The sequence below is a fragment of the Eucyclogobius newberryi genome, unplaced genomic scaffold (genome assembly GCF_026437365.1).
Source record: "Eucyclogobius newberryi isolate DKJ021-1_F unplaced genomic scaffold, fEucNew1.0.hap1 SCAF_5, whole genome shotgun sequence".
NCBI lineage: Eukaryota > Metazoa > Chordata > Actinopteri > Gobiiformes > Gobiidae > Eucyclogobius > Eucyclogobius newberryi.
In genome coordinates this window covers 8430896-8454396 of record NW_027316167.1, presented here as the reverse complement: position 1 = coordinate 8454396, position 23501 = coordinate 8430896, and the positions used below count along the sequence as shown (strand labels likewise).

Sequence of the window (23501 nt, the reverse complement as noted above, 5' to 3'; positions counted from 1 at the left end):
CTGGATGGGACCTCTGGATGGGGCCTCTGGATGAGGACCTCTGGATGGGACCTCTGGATGGGGACCTCTGGGTGGGACCTCTGGATGGGGACCTCTGGATGGGACCTCTGTATGGGACCTCTGGATGGGACCTCTGGATGGGGCCTCTGGATGAGGACCTCTGGATGGGGCCTCTGGATGAGGACCTCTGGATGGGACCTCTGTATGGGACCTCTGGATGGGACCTCTGGATGGGACATCTGGGTGGGACCTCTGGATGGGACCTCTGGATGGGACCTCTGGATGGGACCTCTGGATGGGGACCTCTGGATGGGACCTCTGGATGGGACCTCTGGATGGGGACCTCTGGATGGGGACCTCTGGATGGGACCTCTGAATGGGGCCTCTGTATGGGACCTCTGGATGGGGCCTCTGGATGGGACCTCTGGATGGGACCTCTGGATGGGGCCTCTGGATGAGGACCTCTGTATGGGACCTCTGGATGGGGCCTCTGGATGAGGACCTCTGTATGGGACCTCTGGATGGGGCCTCTGGATGAGGACCTCTGTATGGGACCTCTGGATGGGGCCTCTGGATGGGACCTCTGGATGGGACCTCTGGATGGGGCCTCTGGATGAGGACCTCTGTATGGGACCTCTGGATGGGGCCTCTGGATGAGGACCTCTGGATGGGACCTCTGGATGGGGCCTCTGGATGAGGACCTCTGGATGGGACCTCTGGATGGGGCCTCTGGATGAGGACCTCTGTATGGGACCTCTGGATGGGGCCTCTGGATGGGACCTCTGGATGGGACCTCTGGATGAGGACCTCGCCGTAAGATGACTCTGATCCCGCCTTGTGGCACTTGATTTATGAGAGAAACTCCAGGACCAAATCTTACAACAGCACGCTAAACCAGGACTAAACCAGGACTAAAGCAGGACTAAACCAGGACTAAGGCAGGACCAAACTAGGGCTAAACCAGGACTAAAGCAGCTCTAAACCAGGGCTAAACTAGGTCTAAACCTGGTCTAAACCAGGACTAAACCAGGTCTAAACTAGGTCTAAACCAGGACTAAACTAGGACTAAACAAGGCTAAACCAGGACTAAAGCAGGACTAAACTAGGGCTAAACCAGGACTAAACTAGGCTAAACCAGGACTAAAGCAGGGCTGAACCAAGTCTAAACCAGGGCTAAACCAGGGCTAAACCATGACTAAACCAGGACTAAACCAGGGCTAAACCAGGGCCAAAAGAGGTCTAAACCAGGGCCAAAAGAGGTCTAAACCAGGGCTAAAAGAGGTCCAAACCAGGTCTAAACCCGGGCTGAACCAGGACTAAACCAGGGCTAAACCAGGGCCAAAAGAGGTCTAAACCAGGACTAAACCAGGGCTAAAAGAGGTCCAAACCAGTTCTAAACCAGGGCTAAACCAGGACTAAACCAGGACTAAACCAGGTCTAAACCAGGACACACATTTTACTGCGGTTATAGTTCTTTTCTCTCACCATACATAGAGTAAACATTCCATAGTTGTTTGTGACATTCACTGACAGATCGCTTACTATCGCTCACTTCGGGCACATGTTGTGGTGCCACAGAGAGAACGTGCACCGTGAAACCTTTTTATGGACCAGCCCGGGATTTATATATATATATGAAGACTATTCCAAAACTATAGAAATACCCAACTTTGTTCTACCTTTGTCGTTTTTTCAGCATCAATATCTGTTGGGATGAGTTGTGGTATTAATTAGTCTGCGGGTTGTACAATTCTTACGACAACTCTACGCCACAAATCTGAAAACGTAAAACAAAACTTGACACCGCTGACAAACAGGCGCATTTTTAAACCCGATTTTTACACACGATAACTTACGATCCCCTCCATAAATAACACGGACATGACATACATCGGGCTTCCGTTACTCTCTCGCACGTAAACGCACCCGCTTCCTTTTATACCGCGTCTGCAGCCATTTCTCTGCATCGCTCCGGCTCCAGTATCAGTCACTCCATCCAGACTGACAATCTCCAGCCCACAAACACGGGCCCGTCCCAGGGGCTTGGCCGGTTGCAGTGTCTCCCCCCCCCGCCCTGTTCAAAGAGAGGCCTTACGGAAGATGGATGCGCCTTAACAAAAAAAAAGAGCCGGTTGATGGATATGAATCTAGCCGCGCAATTCATCACTGCTATATTATTTAGACTGGACGGCTACAGAGCTGTAACCCGAGCTCCACCTATGGCTGCGTGGATGTGTGCGGACAGGTAAATAAAGACGGGGGCGGGGTAAGGGCGGAGGAGGGCGAGGAGGAGGAGGGTGCAAGGTGGTCAGAAGGACAGCGGAGGTGAAGGGGAGTGTAAAGTTTGAGGTGTGTTGTTGCTAGCTAATAAGTTCCGAACTGTACGGCTGTAGGCTACATCGCCCAACTGGCCCCGTGTGCGCTAACTGTGCTATGCTGTGCTATGCTATGCTATGCTATGCTATGCTATGCTATGCAAGTGTCTCTTCATATTAGGCGTACAAACTGTTGCATTTACATTTAGGTGTATGCTAACCGGTCAGTCATTTGGCTATTTTGCACTTTTGGCAATGGCTGCTCCGGCGATTATTCTTTCCATTAATCGATTAGTAGTTTAGAATGCAAAAGTCACATTGCAGATTATTATTTTATTAACTAAATTTGAACCAGATGAAGCTGAAGTGAAGCAGTTTGAGGATCCTGGGGGAGCATTTGTGGACATGGAAAGAGTGTTTTCATCAAATATACTCAATGTACACATTTTTTGTGTCATTTTCAGGCAATGGCGGCTCAATTTCAGTCATGAAACTTATTTTCCTGGTGCATGGCATGTTCTGGAACATATATGTATGCATAGACCAGTTAACGATTATACGTTTAGTTGCGATTAATCAGTTAACTCGTTGCAGCCCTACGTCACACCTCAAAGAATCTTCAGTCAGCACAATGTTTATGTGTGTTGCTTTTGACCTTTAAACTTGCTCTTTAGGACCTTTGCTTTGGCATCTCATGTCTTAGAACTTAAAATCCTGTGTACATTGAAAACCACACGTGATTTCCTTCCTCAGGATTTGGTCCTAGCACTCAAACTACTGTCAGCAGAGAGAATCACCATGGGGAAATAAATAAAAGCTAGCTTGAAGATGATGTATGGATACCAAACAGCGCAGGAGACTTCCGGAGCTCTGACGTGTGTTTTTGTGAGGCTCAGAGAAGGAGCCGGGAAGACGACCTCGCAAACAAGACGATTGAAACAGGTTTTAATGAAGCTAAACACACTTCTATGTACATTTTTGACGAGGGAAAAACATTTGACCACGGTGAAAAACTCAATTTAGCTAAATAATAAACAATTCAAAAGTATCCGGACTCTATAATTCGATAAATGCATTTGCCAGTCGTGACCCGGCAACTAATCAGGAAGTTCCACGGCCGATTTATTTTTGCGTTCGCATCTCTACGGACGACGGCACATCTGGTAAAGGTTTTGACGTTCAATCGCGAGCTGTGTAGACAAAAATAGCATAAAACTCCACAAACCAAATTAGGTACGCTATCCATATTAGTAGCTTCTCCAACAGTACTTTCCATGCACACACACACACACACACACACACACACGCACACACACACGCGCACACACCATACTCGTTTCCTAGCTTCAGCGATGATCCCTTGTCCCCTCGCCTCCTTCACTCTCCCTGATCCCTCTCGAGCCGGTCCCAGGTTTCCGTAGCACGGCGGCAGACGTGCTGATTTATTGTGGCCATCCATCTCTGCTGCTCATCCATCACGGCCGGTTGCTAGGCGATCATGGCAGCAGCTGTTTGCTTTTGAGTTCGACAGAGGGGCCGTCAGTCAGCGCAGGCAGGTGAAAGGCATTACCCGGGCGCCATTGTCACGCCGAATAATTAATCAAAGGCGGGAAAGATAATTAAAAAGATATGACCCCTGGTGGCGCTCGGACCCCGGGTTCGTCCACGTGGCGACCGGGAGGCGGGGCCGGCGCGGGGACGACGGGAGAGGTGACGCGACGGGTGATTCGCCAGCGCTCATTTCGGTGACAAGTCTGTTAATCACGGAGGGTTTTTGGAAATGGCGACTTCCGTGTCGGGATTTGACGAAAGCAGATGTTGTCTATGAAGAAGTGGTGTAGGTATTTAGGTAAACGGCCTTACGTCAGGAAATATAGACTTAATTGCACCCTATAGCGAAATACGTTTTGCCAATCGCGAGCCTGGAATAATAATCAGCGCTGTAACAGTTTGGCGTAGCGCTTTTCCAGATTCTGAAAGTGGCTGCCAATTGCACCCACGACCCCTGTAACCGCCACCGAGTCACTCACGTAGCAACCGACGTTCACTCGGCAAACAAGTAGTTTATTAAGAATGATTCAGGTTAATCTACGTCAGTAATACCCCAAGTCGAGCTCTACACCCCTTAGTTAAGTCGTTATGAAGCCTGAATCATGAATAAAGTATGAATTAAGTCTTTGTTCATGCTTTATTAAGGCTAATTCACGTGTAGCTAAAGTGTTACTGTTTTTTTTTACAACTGCAGCAATGTGTTTCGATAGCCAACGCCCATATATGACAATTTAATGGGATGAGAGACTGATTATTACAATTATTAATAGCTATACCTCATTTTAAAGCTCAGAATCGCTCACTGAGTTTATTTTGCGATTGATTGCTTTTGTATTTACTCTAATTGCTGTACAAATGATATTATTAGCATTTTATACTAAGTACTCTTAATCTTTTAGTAAGTTCTAGAACAGAAAGTAGTCCAGTATTGGTTGATATCAGGTATCGCCATGTACTGAAAGCCCAAGTATCGAACTGAAAAAGCTGAATCCAAAACATTTGAAGCGCCCCCTACAGGTCGGACGGCTCATTCAACTCAAATGCAGTTAAGATGAATATATTTTGAATTTTGTTAAAAATTATTAAAATTTTATCACTGAATAGCACATTTTCTAGGTTTATAATATCACTTCCTGTTTGTAATTGTAACTCATCTAACGTCACAATTATTTTTATTTGACACATAAAACTACTTAATGCTTAGAGAGTCAGAAAAGTTTGTTCTTCTGTAGATTATGCATAAACTGGAATGAGTGTCCCTAGTGTGATGTCATTTCCTGTAATTTTCCACATATTTTTTCAAATTTTTCTCCACAAATACCTACTAGATTGGTGTAAAATTATAATGTTTATGTACAACATATATATTTACACCAAATAAAGTCAAAATGAGAACATCGTAAAAACCTGTCATAGGCACTTTAAGTTGTGGACATGTTTAAGTTCATCTTATTTGACATAATATAATCAATACATCACATCACAATTGAGTTAATTATGATTTGAGGTGCATTTCCACTTATCCGCACCAGTCTTTTTAAACTATGGACGTCTTGAAGCCAACATGAGTCATTTCTCTTCACGTATCACGAAAACGCTCTCAATCCTCTTTCCAGCCTGCTTTGCTCCAGCCTCTCAAAACGGGGACACGGAGGAGTGCAACGAGTGAGTGCTGATAAAACGGCCTCTCCTGTTTGTCAGTGGCTCTGCTCTAATTAATTAGGAGGAGATAGGCTTGAGAAACAGAAGAACTAAGAAAAAAGAGAACGGAACACCGACTGAATCCGCTCGTCTCTTCCGCAAGTCACACTTTCGCAGCTATATTCGTCTGCGATTCTAAAATGTGCTTTTCGTAGAGTGTGAGACTAAAAATGGACAAAAGGCAGAGGACTCGGGGTTGAACAGGCGGATTTTGAAAGCATTAAACAAACTTTCGGTGAGGATTGAAAAGGATTTGATATCGTTTGCTTTGCTCGTTTCTGTGGCTCAAAAACGCAATTCGTTCCAAGCGGAAATGTAAGAACGAGCTGAAAACATTGGAGCCGTGTCATGCGATGCAGATATGATCAGGCCGATGAGATACAAGAAGGATTCCTTTCAGTAACTGTTTATTCACTACTTTTATACTACGTTTATTGACTTTTTTGAGAGTAAACTGTCAGATTGTCGGATTTCACCGCACTATCATTGGCAGTGACGGTTTGAGACTGTACAGTTGGTCGGTTACAGCCTGTAAAATGATAATATTAACATGAAAATATTCTTCTTACATAAATAAAAGTATTACAAAGTCCCTTGATCAACATCCAGCCGCTGACAGAGTTGATAAGCTCGGCGATCAATGCCTCGCGGTCATCGACGTATTCAAATCGATGGAACTCGGCATGTTTGACAGATTTATACAACTTTCAGAAAACCTCAGACTAAATCACAGTGTTATTGATAAATGCTTGTACTATGTTTGGTCTTTGCTTTGCTACTCGGGGCCTGTACTCCATAGTTTTCACCTTTTAATCCATACCGAATATTGTTAAAGCAGCTGAAATATGATATGTACTGAATGATAATGCTTTTTGTTGGATGAGGAAGCCACTGACAACGTTGTCCAATCAAAAAGCTAGAAAAAGTGTCTTGTCGTTTAGTTGGCGATCTGTTTTTTATGAAGTTAAAGTACAGTCCTGATCTGGCTAACTACTTGCTAACTTGTTCAATGTTGAGACAATTGACTTCCCATTTACGTCCGTGCTACTAAATACATGTTTATCTGAGCTTAGCGTCTTTTCCAGCGGCTAAAAACAACAGGTAATTGTACGTTATAGCGCAATGGCAGACTGTTCTCTCCCCACTTTGATCTCCCATGTCACGACTGGGAGTGTTTTGACCTCCCTCATTTTCTCACCATCGTTTATTATCTCGAGTTGACGCAGGCCCGGCCCGAGCGGAGGAACCCGGCATTCTCAGCGCACGGCCGGGCGTCGAGACAAAACAACGGCACGGGAGAGGAATATTATAGAGGCGCGCGATAAAGGACAGGAAGACAAATAGAACGGTAGCATTTTTATTATCGGAGGAAACAGCCATCTCCCAGATACTTTGAAACGCAGTTGATAGAACAAAGATGCTGGAGTAATTGGGTTATCTGTCTAGCCACAAAGTCTCTACAAATAACAGTATTCTATCTTGTTTTGGAATGATATGCTGAGGTTATGCCCTTAAGCCTGAACCAACTCTGACGGTTAAAAGGATGTTCCTCTATCTACGAGCAGAAGCCTACACTTGCAAGCATGATCATTAGTGTATTAAAATGGACAGAAGTCGTGTAGAATACTTTGCAATGACTTTATTTCTCAAAGTCATGGTAAACCACCTATTTTGTACATATTTGTGAACGAGCAACGAATGTAGACCCCATCGAGCAGCATCTAGCAAGGACGTAGACAAGTCGATAAAAGACGTTTTTTACTCACAGGACCACAAGCTGAATCCTTATAATGATATCGACCAAAGACATACCTTACTAGCTACTCACCTTACATTTTCAGCCATGGCAAGCTACTTTGGTATAGCCACAGCTGCCCAGACAATCCGTATGATTGACCAGTCTCCAGTCAACATCCGTTCGAAGTCAAGGTGATTGAAGGTCCACTGAGCCACGGCCGACGTTCAAAAAACAAACCAATCCGCCTCGCTTGCGTATCAAAGCCTTGCCAAACCGCTCCTTTAAAAACCTGTCCATCTCGTCCGTTCCAAACCTCCCGCCGGCGTGGGAGTGGGACTTCTTCATCTGAAAAAAAATAAAACCTCCGTCTTGGAAGATAAACGCCGAACGTACGTCTCCGATTTCGCCGCGATTAGCTCTCATCTCGAAAAACCGCTGCTCGGACATACTTTCCCAGATAAATCCGAGAAGCTGCACTAGATTTTTTTTTTCCAGACAAGAGAACAAGATAGAAAGCCTGTTCGGATTGACATATTTTCGCCCGGGTAGTTAGGGAAGAGAGACGGTTACACGGCGGAGAGGAGACGCGCCAGCTTCTTCTGATGCGCAGACAGTGATGGAGGCCGACACGGACAGGCAGGGGAGCAGACAGCGCATTCGTCAGCGTTTAACATTTCGGGCTTCATACCTGTGTCTGCCTGCTCTTCCAGGAGCGATTTCGCCCGCAGCTTTGCCCCGGGTTATATTCGCTCGCGGCTGAACTCGACTCCCGTAGACACAGCAACACTCTTCTGCCTTATAGAGAGACGGAGCTGCTTTGATTGAGGGGAAGTGAAGACAAGCTATTGGAGGGATCGTGCGGAGATGTGATGTCAGAGTTAAAAGGGGCGACATGGAATTAAGACTTTCCCAGGTTTCATCAGATTTTCTTAGATTTTCTCAGATTTTCTCAGATTTTCTCAACTTTTCTCAGGTTTTCTCAGATTTTCTCAGATTTTCTCAACTTTTCTCAACTTTTCTCAGATTTTCTCAGATTTTCTCAGGTTCTCTCAGATTTTCTCAGATTTTCTCAGATTTTCTCAGGTTTCCACCATGTAGCTAAGCGGTCCGTGGTTAAAATGGGCGCCATGTAAACTTTTGGAATGTGTTTCAGCGATTTAGTGCGACATTAAACAAAGAATACGAATAGTAGCATATAAACGTGCACCATCAGCTTGTTCCCGTAGAGGAGTTAATATTTATTTGTCTAGAATGTTCCGTCGTATGGCTTTAAACATATCTATTTCCATGGAGACGAAAGCAGATGACACCACCAGACAGCTGATAGAATGTTTTTTACCAACCTTTTTGAGCAATTCCAATACTGTAATAATTAAATAAAAGATAGGCGTTTAAATGACCTACTGAGGAACATTGCAGGCAAACAAATTACATCGTCATGGAGACAAGCAGGTGGCGTACCTTTTAATGTAAATCCTTCTTCTTCTTCTTCTTCTTCTTCTTCTTCTTCTTCTTCTTCATTGCAGTGAGTCAACGGGCACTTGATCGGTTTAACTTGTTGGTATTGATTCATTGAACGTTAAAAGTCTTGGCTTGGTAATAGACGCTCCTTAAGCCTTAAAGATTGGCTTTTAAATAATAGCCGTGCACTCACGCTGACCAAATATTCCGACGAGCTAATGGTTGTAATTATGTCTTGCCAAATTAAGTGGGATCTTTTGAGGTCAGGCCGGTACTGGATGAAGACAAGTCACTTTGGATTTAAGGGAAGATGTGATGTGTCCAAAGTATGTTTCCTGCAGGTGAAAATGTTTCAGGGACAGTTTGGAATTGGTAATTATTATGGCAATGATAGACGTTTACACTGTGATTCCCCAATTTGACCAGATCGTGCTAGTCCATTAGCCTGACTATATTTCTTTAAACTCAGTTTCACATTTATTTTTAGATATGGATATTTTTTTAGAAGAGATAGTACCTCCCGTTTACTCTGGTTTCCTCACATTTTCTTGGGTTTTCTCACATTTTCTCAGGTTTCCTCCGATTTTCTCAAATTTTCTCAGGTTTCCTCAGAATTTCTTAGGTTTCCTCAGATTTTCTCAAATTTTCTCAGGTTTCCTCAGATTTTCCCAGGTTTCCTCAGGTTGCATCAGATTTTCTTAGGTTTTCTCAGATTTTCTCAGGTTTTCTCAGATTTTCTAAATTTTGATCAGATTTTTTCAGGATTTCTCAGATTTCATTAGATTTCCTCAGATTTTATCAGGTTCCATCAGATTTTCTTAGGATTTCTAAATTTTTCACAGATTTCCTCAGATTTTCTCAGATTTCCTCAGACTTTCTTAGGTTTTCTCAGCTTTCCTCAGATTTTCATAAGTTTCCTCAGATTTTCTCAGCTTCATTGACTTTGGGCTCATCCTTAAACACACTAAATATTTAACGAGCAAAATAAATCGATCGCATTATCCATGTAGTTTGTCTTTGCACGTGTTGCCGTAGTAAGTGACCTATGTTTGTGCGGTTTCCCAGAAGCCACTGGGCAGAAACAGATTGCATTTTATACTAATTCGGTTCGTACTAGAATTTTTTTTAAATCACCACTTATATACCAGATATAAGTCAAATATAGGACTGGGAAAGTAATAATACACAGACAGAAATGAGACACAAAAGTGGTTTAAATGGATTTGAAAACACAACACAATCACGATCCACAGAACAAATTCCAGCCATCTTGGTCAAACATTTCTCTGCAAATATGGACCGCGCTCCTATAACAAGTTAATGAGCTTGCTTTCACCGCCGTTATACGAAGTTTTGTGTATACACTGCAGAATTACTTCATAACCATCATCGCAGCCGAGTGAAAGTGAACAGAAAAGTAATTGCCGGGCTCAAAGTTAAACTCAGTGTGAAATGGCGTTGGCCTTATGGAGCATCTCGAGGCTTTAACTTTACAAACCCACGGCCTGTGAGCAAATGCAAATATTTGAATCAGAATTAATGACCATTGGTGGGAGAGTGGGACGTGATTTTTTCCGTCCAGACTTTCAATAGAAGATCATACCTATTGTATACAACCAGTTTTACTATTATATTTGTATTTATTTAGATGTAATACTTTTGTGTGTTTACTATTATACATTTGGGCTGCACAATATTGAAATACATTGTGATTTGCTGATTAGTACTGCAAAACTACAGTATTACCGTTGTAATATTTGACAATACATTTTGACACAATAATAACTTATATTTTTTTAAAAAATGCTCATGCCTATTCTTCAAACACTGTCAAATAAAAACAGATACAAAAAAAAGTTTTTAGTGTTTTCATGATATAATCTGTAAATTTAACATCTAATTTCTGTTTGATGGAGGACCTCGATGTCATTGCATTATATTTAATGTGCGTTGATAGTGTGAGAGTGTGTGTGTGTGTGTGGTATGTGTGTGTGTGTGTGGTATGTGTGTGTGTGTGTGTGTGTGAGAGTGTGTGTGTGATATGTGTGTGTGTGTGTGTGTGTGTGTGATTGGTATGTGTGTGTGTGTGTGTGGTATGTGTGTGTGTGTGTGATATGTGTGTGTGTGTGTGTGTGTGTGATTGGTATGTGTGTGTGTGTGTGTCTGTGTGTGTGTGTGTGTGTCTCGTCGTCCGTCACATGACTTCCTGCACGCAGCTGTCACAACTCACAGTTAAGTGTCTCCTACACAACACTGAGGAGAGAAATGAGGAGAGAACAACATGGGTTTTGACTCCTGAGAGGTTCGAGTGCGGCGTTTTGCCTCGTGCGGCGTTTTGCTTCAGCTAAACCATCACGTTGTATCGACAGCTTAGTCCAGTACAAGACAAGATGATCTGAGTCAAAGTTGAAGGTGGGAGGAAGGTATTCGCTCGTCCATACGTCGCACAAACCCTCTGTCAGTAACATCCACGCGCTCTCGAGCTGTTGAACAGGTTTTTTCAGATGATGGAAGTGAACTGAGGTGGACCACCCAAGCACAGCCAATCAGAGCGCTGCGTTCGGCTCCAGCTTGACAAGATTTAAAATATGATATTATTAGATGCAGATTGTGTGCAGCAGCCTCGTTCTCGTCACAAAGTTCTGCTTTGACGATCTACTCTTTGGGGGGAAATCACAAAATGTACTCATTTACAAAAAGTCAGTATAGTACAGTATTAAACACTATTATTTAACCACAATTTATGCCACAATGAGCTGACATTTCCACTAAAAAATGTCAAGATTATTCGAGAAAAAGACATGTGCTCTGTTACTACTTTGTTTTTACATTTAATCTAATTCATACACATTATACTGTCGATTATTGACATGTATTATCAACACATTCACCACATTTTCTTGATCTAACAATTTCACTCAAATACTTTCAAGGCACGTGTGTAATTTGTGTTGTTGCAGTTTAGTCTTTGTATTTTTATTTTACATGACCCTCTTTCCCGCTCTTCGCAGTGTGACAGTTATAGCAGACGCTTTGACAGTCAATCAACGTCATAACGCTCATATTTACATTTATATCATTTCATACGATGCAAATACAACCACCAAAGGATAAGACACATCATGGCAATCTGCTAATTAGGCCTATAAATAAACATCATTGTTATTTTATGTTTTTTTTACATCTTTTCCCTGGTGCGTTGTACCTGTGCCTCTGTTTTCCCGCCTGACTCGGTCGCAATAACAACATTCACAGCATCTTATTCGCCTCCCGCCCGGTGCGACCTGCAGAAACACAAACTCCAGTTAGACTTTACCACTACTTTGACATCATCCTCCTCGACATTTTACGACCGCACTCGCTTGGCCGTCGTCGAGCTTAATTACGTGATTCGAAATGTCAGTCTTCTTCCGGATGTAACTGACCGCAGCCCGTGTTTACGTCCGCGCGGCTTTGAAACCGGAATCACGGAGTCTCCGGCGACGGCGTCCGAGGTCCAGGGATCCATCAGGAGGCCGAGGACACGCCAACGACACGACACGCCAACGACTGCAAATCAAAGCTGCGCCGCTCGTGTACAGGCGGTGATCGGGTTTCACTTTGATTAGGAAGGGGAAGTTATACGTGAGGGGAAGCTGGGTAAAAGAGCCACCGCGGTTACTCTTTAAGTATAGAATAAACAACCGTAGGCTACAATGCATTGCTCTTCAGGATATGTAAACAAATGCTGCACAAAATAAAAGAAAACTACAATTAGATGTGTTCAGTTCAACAGTTTTATCCATTTTAATCGACCAAATGTATTAAAGGCGGAAGAATTGTCTTTTGTCAAAAAATAGATCCTAGTTGACTTAAATAATGTACATTTATAGATTTTTTTATTAAATGTTTTAATCCCAGGAGTAAATGTTATTGTTTTGAACAGGTAGGAATTGCCTTATTACCGTATTTTCCGGACTATAAGTCGCACTGGAGTATAAGTCGCACCAGCCAAAAAAATGCATAACAGAGAAGAAAAAACAGAGCACTGGAGTATGAAATGCGGTTGCAAGTGTGAAAATAACAAATAATATCACATATAAGTTGCTCCGGAGTATAAGTATAAATATAAGTATAAGTCACACCCCGGCCAAAACTATGAAAAAAGGTGCTACTTATAGTCCGGAAAACACGGTAGTTTATTTCTTTATTTCAAACCTGCATATGACGTAGTTTTGGACAATTTACAATTTACAAATACAAAATCATGGCAAGAGTTTGGCATTTCAAATCCGTGATGAATGTGGTTAGATACATAACAAAAGCTGCTTGGTTTTGATGATTATGATGATTTTTATGATGATTTTTACTTTATGATGTCATTTTCACACAAAATAATAGCAGCTTCATCAATATTACCATGTGGTCTTATACTGAAAGAGACACATTTGTTCTATTTATGTGTTTGGTTGTTAGTTTTTGACTTTTCCCAATTGATACCATATGAAATACGTTTATCTTTTCCGACCCTTTATTAGACCTCACTGATATTACTAGCCAAAAGGGGCGTGACCTTCATCAAACATCCTTTTCTCTGTTTAAACTTCAGCATCGATTTTCCCCGAGCACGTTTCCCATGGATTAAACTTCAGCTCTTCTTTCTGCCAAACTTCTTCTTTGCCTAAATAATGTGACGTTCGACCTGAGCCATATTTTTGCAGGACCGAGAAGGGGAATTGGCACATGATAAATGGCGCGGTGAACAGCTGTGTGGTGTTGTGTGGGTGGGAGGGTGTTTGAGGTGAGAGGGTGGGTGGGTGGGGGTGTTGCTGGGTGGGTGGGTGCTGGTGCGTGTGGGTGGGTGGGTGGGGGGTCTGCAGGTGCCGGAGTGGAGATGAAACATTATTCGGAGGGTTCATTTTCAGCATAAAATTAATGAGCGCGACGGCTAATCAGCTCCATCACCCAAAAATATGGGAAAATGCTGTCCATCCTTTTGGATTTTGTAGCTGAATGTTTCTCTTTTTTTCTACCCATTTCTCTCAGGTTTTATTTGATTTTATAGCTTAAATTTTCTCTTTATTTCTATCCATTTCTACCCTATTTTATTTGATTTTAAACCCTAAATGTTCTCTTTCTTTCTACCAATTTCTCTCTTATTTGATTTGATTTTAAACCCTACATTTTCTCTTTATTTATTCCATTTCTCCTATTGTATTCATCATTTAATTTTATTCTGAAGTTACCACATGTTTTTTTCTGTTTCCTGATTATTTTTTCTTGCATTACATTTACTATTTTAACGTGCTGGTCCCTCTTTCTTCGAGCCTTAATGGACTCAAACATTGGACCAGAAAACAGTGTCCAGTTGTCTAGATGTTTTACCTTTTCAACCGCAATAATATGGACTAATTAAGTGCTTAATCATATTTAGCTAAATGCATTTTATCAACATCGCCAATATTGCAAAAAACAAATTGCATTATTGAACGCATTTACAACCAAATGACACACAAAAGAGAAGAAAAATGGCAGTGCAACGTACATATTTATAGTAAATGTTTTATAATTCTATCCATCCTACGAACTACGAAACACAGTAGTTAAAGGCGCTCTATGTAACTTTTCACTTGGGGAGGCTGCCACATGCTTGTTTCATGTTAATGCAACATATCCAGCTCTATATCCCCCCCCCACCATCAAGTTCTCATGTTATTGACCTTTAAACGTGCTTTTCAGTTGCTTTAGCAGCTCACGCTTTAAACCAGGGGTGGGCAATTATTTTCCTCCGAGGGCCATATTCGAATCGAGGCAAGTAGCGGAGGGCCGGCCCGCCATCATTGGTGTGAAAAAAAATCCCAAAAATTAAATATCAAATAAAATATCACTTTTCTTTCAATTATAGGCTATTGAATCTATTATTTAATTTATTTCACGTCATAGGTATTAAGGATACACGTGCAGACAGATGCCTGAGGGCAAAAAAAATATATATATATATATATTTTTTTTTTAAATATTACTTGAACAAGCTTGGCGGGCCGGATTGAAAGGCCCTGCGGGCCGTAGTTTGCCCACCCCTGCTTTAGAACTTAAAGCAGAACGACGTTACATTGACGGAAGAGCTCCCCCTGTAGCTCGCTTGTGAGAATACACTGTCAGAGAACGGACGCAAAACAGTCGTCAATTGCTGCAAGGCCCAGAGACAGCGGGGGAAAGATAAAAATACACATTTAACCCTCACAGGGGCGTAAAAAGACGTTTCATAAGTTAAAACGTTACTTAGCTCTCCTTTAGAATCATGCATCTACTAAAACCATATGTTACCTTTTAATATCTGTCATCAGAATTTGTGTGAGAACTCCATCTACTGGCAACAGAGAGAATTACCATAGGGAAATAAACAAAAGCTAGCAATTCGGCGGCAGACATTCTCAGTACGAGATTGCCGGTGATTTACATACTCAAAAAACACGACGCAAAAGAAACCGATGACGTCACAAATTTGGTAATATTGGAGTGTTTTATGAGGCTCAGAGGGAAGAGGACTAGAGTGAAGCACAATTCAACGCACGGCATGTTTTTGACGAGATAATAATGTTATATCAGAAGCTAAAACGTGTCAATTTCCTTTAAAGATCAGCTTCAAAACCAATAATCCACAACACAAACCTTACAAATGAGTTACAGTTACATTTAGTTATGTTATCTGTTACGTTGGCAGAGGAATACACTCCACATTACCGCGTGTGCGTGTGCGGCGCTGCAGGCTTCATTAAATAAGCTCCATGCATGTTCCAGCGCTGTAAACATGCTAATATTTCTTAATGGCACTCTCCCACATTGAAATGCATGTGAACTCTTGACCCCCTGGCCGCGCCCCCTCCTGCGCTCGCACAAACGCACACGCATCCACCGGCGGCCATTACGGGGCCCCTAGCTCTGTGTTGTTTCTTTTTCCCCCATTAATATCAAGTGATTGAGCGTAACATTAGCAGATAAAGCAGGGAGTTGGACGACATGTGTGCGGCAGACGGAGGAATTAAACCCTAATATATAATCAGTCGTTCTGGCATTAGGAAAAAGTGTTTTGATTTTGTATATTTGAAGTATGTTGAAGTGGTGGAATGACATAATAGCGCTCCGTAGCAGTCGCGATGATGAATAGGTGTATCATTTGAAACTCACAGATTGACGCGGCTTGTCAACAATGAAATAACCCGATCGCTATTGCTAATAAAGAAAGTAAATTAGCGCATGCTTAGTTACACAGAGAGAAGATGGAAACAAATGAAACATGCTAATGAGTCGAACCAGGTCGTGCTATTGGAAACACAGATTACAAATTGCAATATGTATTAAAAAAGTTGGATTTGAAGTCTAAAAGTCTTAAAATAAAATGTTCACAATCATCCATTTTCACAGTAAACCAATGTTTATAATTATGATTCAATATTTTTTCCCATTTTTACCCTCATTATTAAGAGAAAGGCCTTTTTTCTCATTTTTGGGGTATTTTATTTATTTGCTTTTGCACATGTATCACAAGATCGACTTATCGTTCAGTAAGGATCAATATTTTTGGGCTTGTGTACCTTTTTTTGCACGTTTTTTGTCATTTTTTTGTAGTACAATAAGATTTGCTGTGTAGAGTGTCCAAAAAACATAATAATAATCCATGACACATTATAGACAACTTGAAACCTCCTTTATATCTTGCATCAGTGACATCCAGTCCTTCAATATAATCTTTTATCGTGACATATTCCGCATCAAAATATCACACATATACATATTTGTTTTGATCGTAACAGGCCTGTGCACGTTCCATTCAGCCCAGCACCGCTTACGACCTGATCCCTCATATTTTCACACCCCGTAGCCAGTAACGAAAGCCAATTCCATAACACCAATTTGTATTTTTGCAAAGCCATTCCACGAGATTCTTAAGTGATTGTTCAAAAGGTCTCCGCTCGCACACCAACGCGCATCTGGCTCGCTTATCGATCTCGGGACAAAAAGGGTGTGAACACTCAAGTGTGTCTAAGCTCCGCCGTCCGGCCCGCTTATTCTCCCCGCACATCACTTTTTATTAGCTTAATAAATCACCTTTGTTGTCAATCAAGCCGCACAGAATAATTGGATATGGTTGAAGCCTTGCGTGATGGATTATAAATCATTCAAGATTAAATTAAAAGATAATGCACAAACTTAATGGCTTGTGTTTTGCAGTCTAAATTGCCTCCGAGCACTGTTGTTTTCCTGCTTTATTGCCAGCCATTTTTCTTTCCCCTAAAACCGCTCGCATTTCACACCTTTTTATTGCTCAGACGCAGCCACTTCTGGTGTACATCTGTGTGATTTTGGCCCCGCGTTTTGCTCACGCTAATCGAATTCTTTAAAATTTCCCCGTGTATTGCTGCTGCTGCTGCTGCTGCTGCTGCTGCGTTCGCTTGTAAAAAAAGAAAGAAAGAGGCGGCGTTGAGCGTTATGAGTTGGCAAGCTCGCGACACTTGTTTTACAGAGCTAGAATCTGTATGTTTGTGGCAGATGCACCGAGCGCTGGGGTGAGAACAAAAAGAAAGGAGAGAAAATGAACATTATTGTAAAGGAGATGATGGAGAAAAGCGACAACAAAATGGTCAAAGCAGAAGGGATGCGAGAAGCAGAGCGGAAGGGAGGCGGAATAACAGCTATTTGGCATCAGATAACAAAATAAGTTATGGCATCGGTGCTGTTTAGCGTGATGACTTGGCAAGGGTCGCAACTCTTGTTTTATAGGGCTAGAATCTGTATTTGAAAGACATAAAGTGGGTTTAGGTCGCGGACGCAGCGAGCGCGAGCAAAAGTGACAGCGAAAAAGAAAGGAAAATACTCAAAAAAAAGGGAAAGAAACTGCTTTATTCCAAAGAAAATGAGGAAAATTAACGAGGCACGCTTGCATTTATTTGTTTTAACCGTAAAAATCTGTAATTTAGTGACATTTAGACATTAGTTGAAGGTTGAGACAGAATAAGAGCTTTTAGGTGACAGATATCCTGTGTTACTGTTAACAGTTCCTCATAGAGTTATTTTCCCCCTATATAAATACATAAATGAAGTATGTAGCTAGAGCATTAGTGATGTTTAGCATGGCAACTTAGCCCGATCGCAACTTGTGTTTTGCACACCAAGAATCTGCACTTGAAAGACATTTTTCGGTCACAGATGCACCAAAAACTAGCAAAAGTGACACGAAAAACACACAAAATGGTGAGAAAGAAACACAGCATTATTGCAAAGATTAGGACAAATAAAATCAACCAATTAATAATTTTTTTACGGCCACACAATGTACAATTTATGACATTTACTCCCCATATGTTTTGTAGCAGATGCGCCGAGCGATAGTCTATAAAGTGACAACCAAAAGCAAAAATATGAAAGCAAAGAGAGACAGACGGAGAGAGAGTGATAAAAAGAAGAATGCATTATTGCACGGGAGATGAGAAAATGAAAGAAAAACAAAAAAAAAGGACACTCGGGAGGAGGAGGGGGAGGAAGAAAAGAGCTATATCATGTATATTACGTCCCGGCCGGTGAATTTAAACTGTGTCCGTTTGCGTTGGAACCGAGCGGGCGTTATCATAATCGCCTCTCGCCTACTTGACAGGGCCTTAAAGTGATCCTGTCGTTTTATTTACACCCCGTCCACAGTGCGATTTACTCCCAAACACACACACACACACACTCCACATGCACACGAGCAAGCTGTAGCATTGCTAACTTCCCTAGCGGGCCCGGTCGAGTGGGTCGGATGACATCTTTTGATCAGAGCTGTCCAAAGAGATCAGGGCAGACTGGCAGGTAATAGATACCCAGTCGCTAACCAGAATGCACTGCAGAGACGGAGAGGGGAAGAGGCAGCGCGAGAGGGGACGGCCCGCTTTGCATTATGTAGAAAACAAAGACATTTTTACCCTTATGTTGCTATAAATCCGAGTGTGAAGGCTCGTGTTAGGACGTAATGGGCACCGTTATTGTCGATGTTTTTCTATGGTCTTGGAAAAAGGTCGTTTCTTCATGTGCGAATGTGTGAAAGAGGCGCAATAAAGCAATGGAATTATGAGAAATTTAAAAAAAAGTATATGGTAAGACAAAAAAAACGACAAAAATAAATAAATAGATTTGATATTTCAACCGTGACACAAATAGTTTGCAAAATATGTAACAATTTGTGTTCCATATTACAAAAAATATGTTAAATTGCCTTAGAATGTCATGGTTTCATTGAGCAAGGCAAAGAAAGTCATTTTTGTCAGCAGTTATAACAGAATATTGAGATCATTTGACATATGATACCACATACAATACATACTTAATTTTGCTGTAATGTTAAATCAAATACACACAGAGATACACCATATTCTGTGCATTAATGCTTTAGCTACAGTTTTATGGACAGTGTTTAAAACCATGTCATATTTGTATTCTACTGTATGTAACCACAGGCTTTGGTTGTGTTATTCCTTATGCAAATATACAGCAATAGCATCATGCAAAAGAAAACTCGCGTGTAGCTATTTTCTCCTCACCACTGCGTCCACTTCCCGGCTCGGTTAATCAATAAAAGTCGCAGTTCAATGAGCATGCTTAGCCACCGTTCTGTGCAAAACCGGGAGCCAATTTACTGAACAAAAAAACAACAACAATGAAAAAACACAAGCGGGAGCGCAAAGAAAATAATTATTTGTATAATACCGTGCAGTACAGAGGCCAAAATGTTGTCTGGGGGGAAGTATTTGCTAAACAACAATGTGAGAGAGGATATTTTTAAGACATATAAAACTCAAATGCTGTTAGGAATATGGTAAACTTTCAGATAATCTTATATCTAACATTTCTTTAGTTTGCTTGGTTTGAACTTGCTATTTTTATTTTACAGTTCAACTTGATATTTTTTTAAAGAAATAAAAAATTTTGGAACGTTTTGTCCTTTTTTACTATTGTAACTTTATTAGCAAATCCATATTATTATTAGTGGTAGTAGTAGTAGTAGTAGTAGTAGTAGTAGTAGTAGTAGTAGTATTTTTATTTATTGTTTTCTTTTTATTCCATTTGATCCATAAAAGAAACATCGAAAACATTTAAAAAAGTTAATAATAATTCTGAATCTATGGGGCACCCTTGTGGATGCGGGCCCCTTGGCACGTCCATTCTTTCCTTGATGCTAGAAACGGCCCTGCCTACATGATGCGGACGAATGAAAAAAAGCAGAATCAGAACCGGGATAAAGCTCGATGCTGGTGGAGGTAAGGACGGAGGAAGTTTGGGAGAGGGAAAGCAAACAGGAGGACGGGCGGTGTGATGGAGACGGGGACGGGCGGTGTAATGGAGACGGGGACGGGCAGCGTGATGGAGACTGGCGGCGTGATGGATCTGGGCGGCACGATAGAGACGTGGACGGGCGGTGCGATGGAGACAGGGGACGGGCGGTGCAATGAAGACGGGGACGGGCGGTGTGATGGAGACGGGGACGGGCAGCATGATGGAGACGGACGGTGTGATGGAGACGGGTGGTGCGATGGGGACGTGCAGTGTGATGGGGGCGGGCAGCGTGATGGAGACGTGGACGGGCGGTGCGATGGAGACAGGCGGCGCGAGGGAGACGGGGACGGGCGGTGCGATGGAGACAGGCGGCGCGAGGGAGACGGGGACGGGCGGTGCGATGGAGACAGGCGGTGCGAGGGAGACGGGGACGGGCGGTGCGATGGAGATGGGCGGTGTGATGGATCCGGGTGGTGCGATGGAGACTGGGACGGGCGGTGTGATAGAGACAGGCGGCGTGATGGAGATGGAGACGGGCGGTGTGATGGAGACAGGCGGTGCGATGGAGACGGAGACGGGCGGTGTGAAGGATCCGGGTGGTGCAATGGAGACGGGGACGGGCGGTGTGATGGAGACAGGCGGTGCGATGGAGACGGGCGGTGTGAAGGATCCGGGTGGTGCAATGGAGACGGGGACGGGCGGTGTGATGGAGACAGGCGGTGTGATGGAGACAGGCGGTGTGATGGAGACAGGCGGTGCGATGGAGACGGGCGGTGTGAAGGATCCGGGTGGTGCAATGGAGACGAGGACGGGCGGTGTGATGGAGACAGGCGGTGCGATGGTGACGGGGACGGGCGGTGTGAAGGATCCGGGTGGTGCAATGGAGACGAGGACGGGCGGTGTGATGGAGACAGGCGGTGCGATGGTGACGGGGACGGGCGGTGCGATGGAGACAGGCGGTGCGATGGAGACGGGCGGTGTGAAGGATCCGGGTGGTGCAATGGAGACGGGGACGGGCGGTGCGATGGAGACGGGCGGTGTGATGGAGACAGGCGGTGTGATGGAGACGGGCGGTGTGAAGGATCCGGGTGGTGCAATGGAGACGAGGACGGGCGGTGTGATGGAGACAGGCGGTGCGATGGTGACGGGGACGGGCGGTGCGATGGAGACAGGCGGTGCGATGGTGACGGGGACGGGCGGTGCGATGGAGACAGGCGGTGCGATGGTGACGGGGACGGGCTGTGCGATGGAGACAGGCGGTGCGATGGAGACGGCCGGTGTGAAGGATCCGACAGAGCTCCGCTTGGCCTGCCTCGGCACACCCTGCTGCCCTTTGCTATGAAGAGACGCACAGCCGGGCACACCTCCCCAGGGGCCGGCGCTCATGACCCCAGCCGGCCCCTGGGCTCTGACTGTGACTGCTCCGAGTGCGAGTCCGTCTGAATAACAGAAGAGAGAGGGAGGCTCATGAAGTGACACGCTCCTGGCAACCGGAGATATTCTGCCTCAAAGTGAATACTGTGGTGTCAGTGTTCAGGGTTATTATGGAGGCAAACGTCTGACGGCTCCACAAAACTATTCGATTTTGTTGCGTTGATGCTGGAATGCGTTGTATCGCTATTTACTGTACACAAATGTAGTTTATATAAGATATCAGAGAACTTAAACGTTAGATAATAGAATCTTTGCAGTGTTGGTGTTTTATGCGTTATAAAGGTTTTGATGAAGAGAAATTAATTAAATAGTCATTTGAAGGCATTTTATTTCTTTTTTCTTCCAGTTTGAACGCTTTAATTTTAGTAGTGCGCCGACATGTACAGCAGGATTGCCTAGAATGATGTGATGTCGAATCAGTTTGACTCACAAATGTGGTTCAGAAAGAGGCTGTCTGAATTTGGACAAACAAACGATTGCAAAGGTCAAAATAAGACGATGTACTTACCATATTTTCCGGACTATAAGTCGCACTTTTTTTCATAGTTTTGGCTGGGGAGCGACTTATATGTGATATTATTTGTTATTTTCACACTGACAACCACAAGAGGACGCTCTAGGCTCTAAGCGACGCAGAAGAAGAATCTGCACTTCCTCTACCTCTGGAGTTTGTGGAGTTGTTTAGAAGTGACACAGAGGAAGAAGAATTCAATGGATTTAGTGATTTGGGGTAAAACTGATGCTTTGGTAAACTTGTTAGCATGTTCTTTATGCTATAATTATCTGAATAACTGTTCATATGTTACGTTAACATACCAGACACTTACCACAGTTCTGTCTGTGCCTCATGTAGCTGAAGGTGTTAGCGTTAGCATACGTACACCTATTCACCATGTTCTCTAATCTGTTATTATTTTAAACTGCATTTCAAGAAAAAAAATCTGTTTTTTTGTTTTTGTTTTACATGTAAAGTCAGTTGTGAGGTTTTATATTTAACAAAATGCAATCTACTCGTGACACTACTCTTAACAAGGACGTGATATAAACAACTGCATCCTGTCCTGCACACAACCATTAGAAGACTTGCAAACATCTCATACAGAAACAGCGTCTCTCGCCGTTCCGTTTCCCATCGCAGAGCAACCAATTTGCTCCAAACAATGCGGCGTACAAACCAGTCTTAGGCTCCATAAACAGTACCTGCCCACTCCAACACGCCACACGTCTACAATAGCGTGTAAGTAAGCCCAGGCCGGCTCTCCTCCACTGGCAGAGCTGTAGCATGTAAATGGACTGTCAGCGTGTTCCCAGCTGAGTGGCACCGCGAGATGATTAGCCGCTGTAACGCCGCTCTCCCCCTTCCAGAACGCACATATGCTGCTGGCGGGCAACAACCGCTCCCGCGCTCGCAATATCTGTAGTGTTGTAGCGCCGACAGACACGCTAACTGTTGCCACTCCGAATCCCGTCTCGAGCATCGGCCTCTTGTACCGCTATGTCGCCCTCTAGGTGGTGACGGAGGAATACAAAATACCTGCTCATTTACAAAATACTCGACTTGCATATATTTACGTTCAATAGGGAAATACTAGTAGTCGTGAACTGTCTATCAAAGCAATGCAGTACAAGTATAGCGGGAGTATTGGTCTAGTATGTGTAGAAATAGCATTTTACGCAAACTTCTGACGCACATATTTCTGATTCCAAAGGTACTCGTAAGAAAGTACTAAATCACATTTACACAGTTACATTTGCAAAACAATCAATGCTGCGCTCTCTGTCCGAACACAGATACAGTCGACGTTCGGCCTGTAACGGCGCGAGCTGCTTGCGCGACGCTTATCGACCAAAACGGGCGTCTCGTGATCTCTCGAAACGCCAAGATCTGACCAGATATCTGACTAAAACTGCACTTAAACTGACTCGATAACAGCTAAGCGACAGCTGGCAAACAATTTAGTCGACAATGAGGATGTAAAAAGGCAAAATAAACTCTAGATTCCATCGCCAAAACG

At 43.3% G+C, this 23501-nt stretch overlaps 1 protein-coding gene and 1 long non-coding RNA gene across 2 annotated transcripts in view; one reads left to right on the top strand and one right to left on the bottom strand.

The window, feature by feature from the left end:
- Nucleotides 1–23501, bottom strand: part of LOC140380942 (uncharacterized) — a 518949-nt gene that overhangs the window by 372499 nt on the left and 122949 nt on the right. Inside the window, exon 2 of the long non-coding RNA XR_011931230.1 lies at nt 22240–22277. This is a non-coding gene — a long non-coding RNA (uncharacterized lncRNA). The remainder of the gene's footprint in view (nt 1–22239; nt 22278–23501) is intronic.
- tshz3b (teashirt zinc finger homeobox 3b) overlaps nt 1–23501 on the top strand; it is a 56822-nt gene that overhangs the window by 21853 nt on the left and 11468 nt on the right. The gene's annotated exons all lie outside the window — the stretch shown is intronic.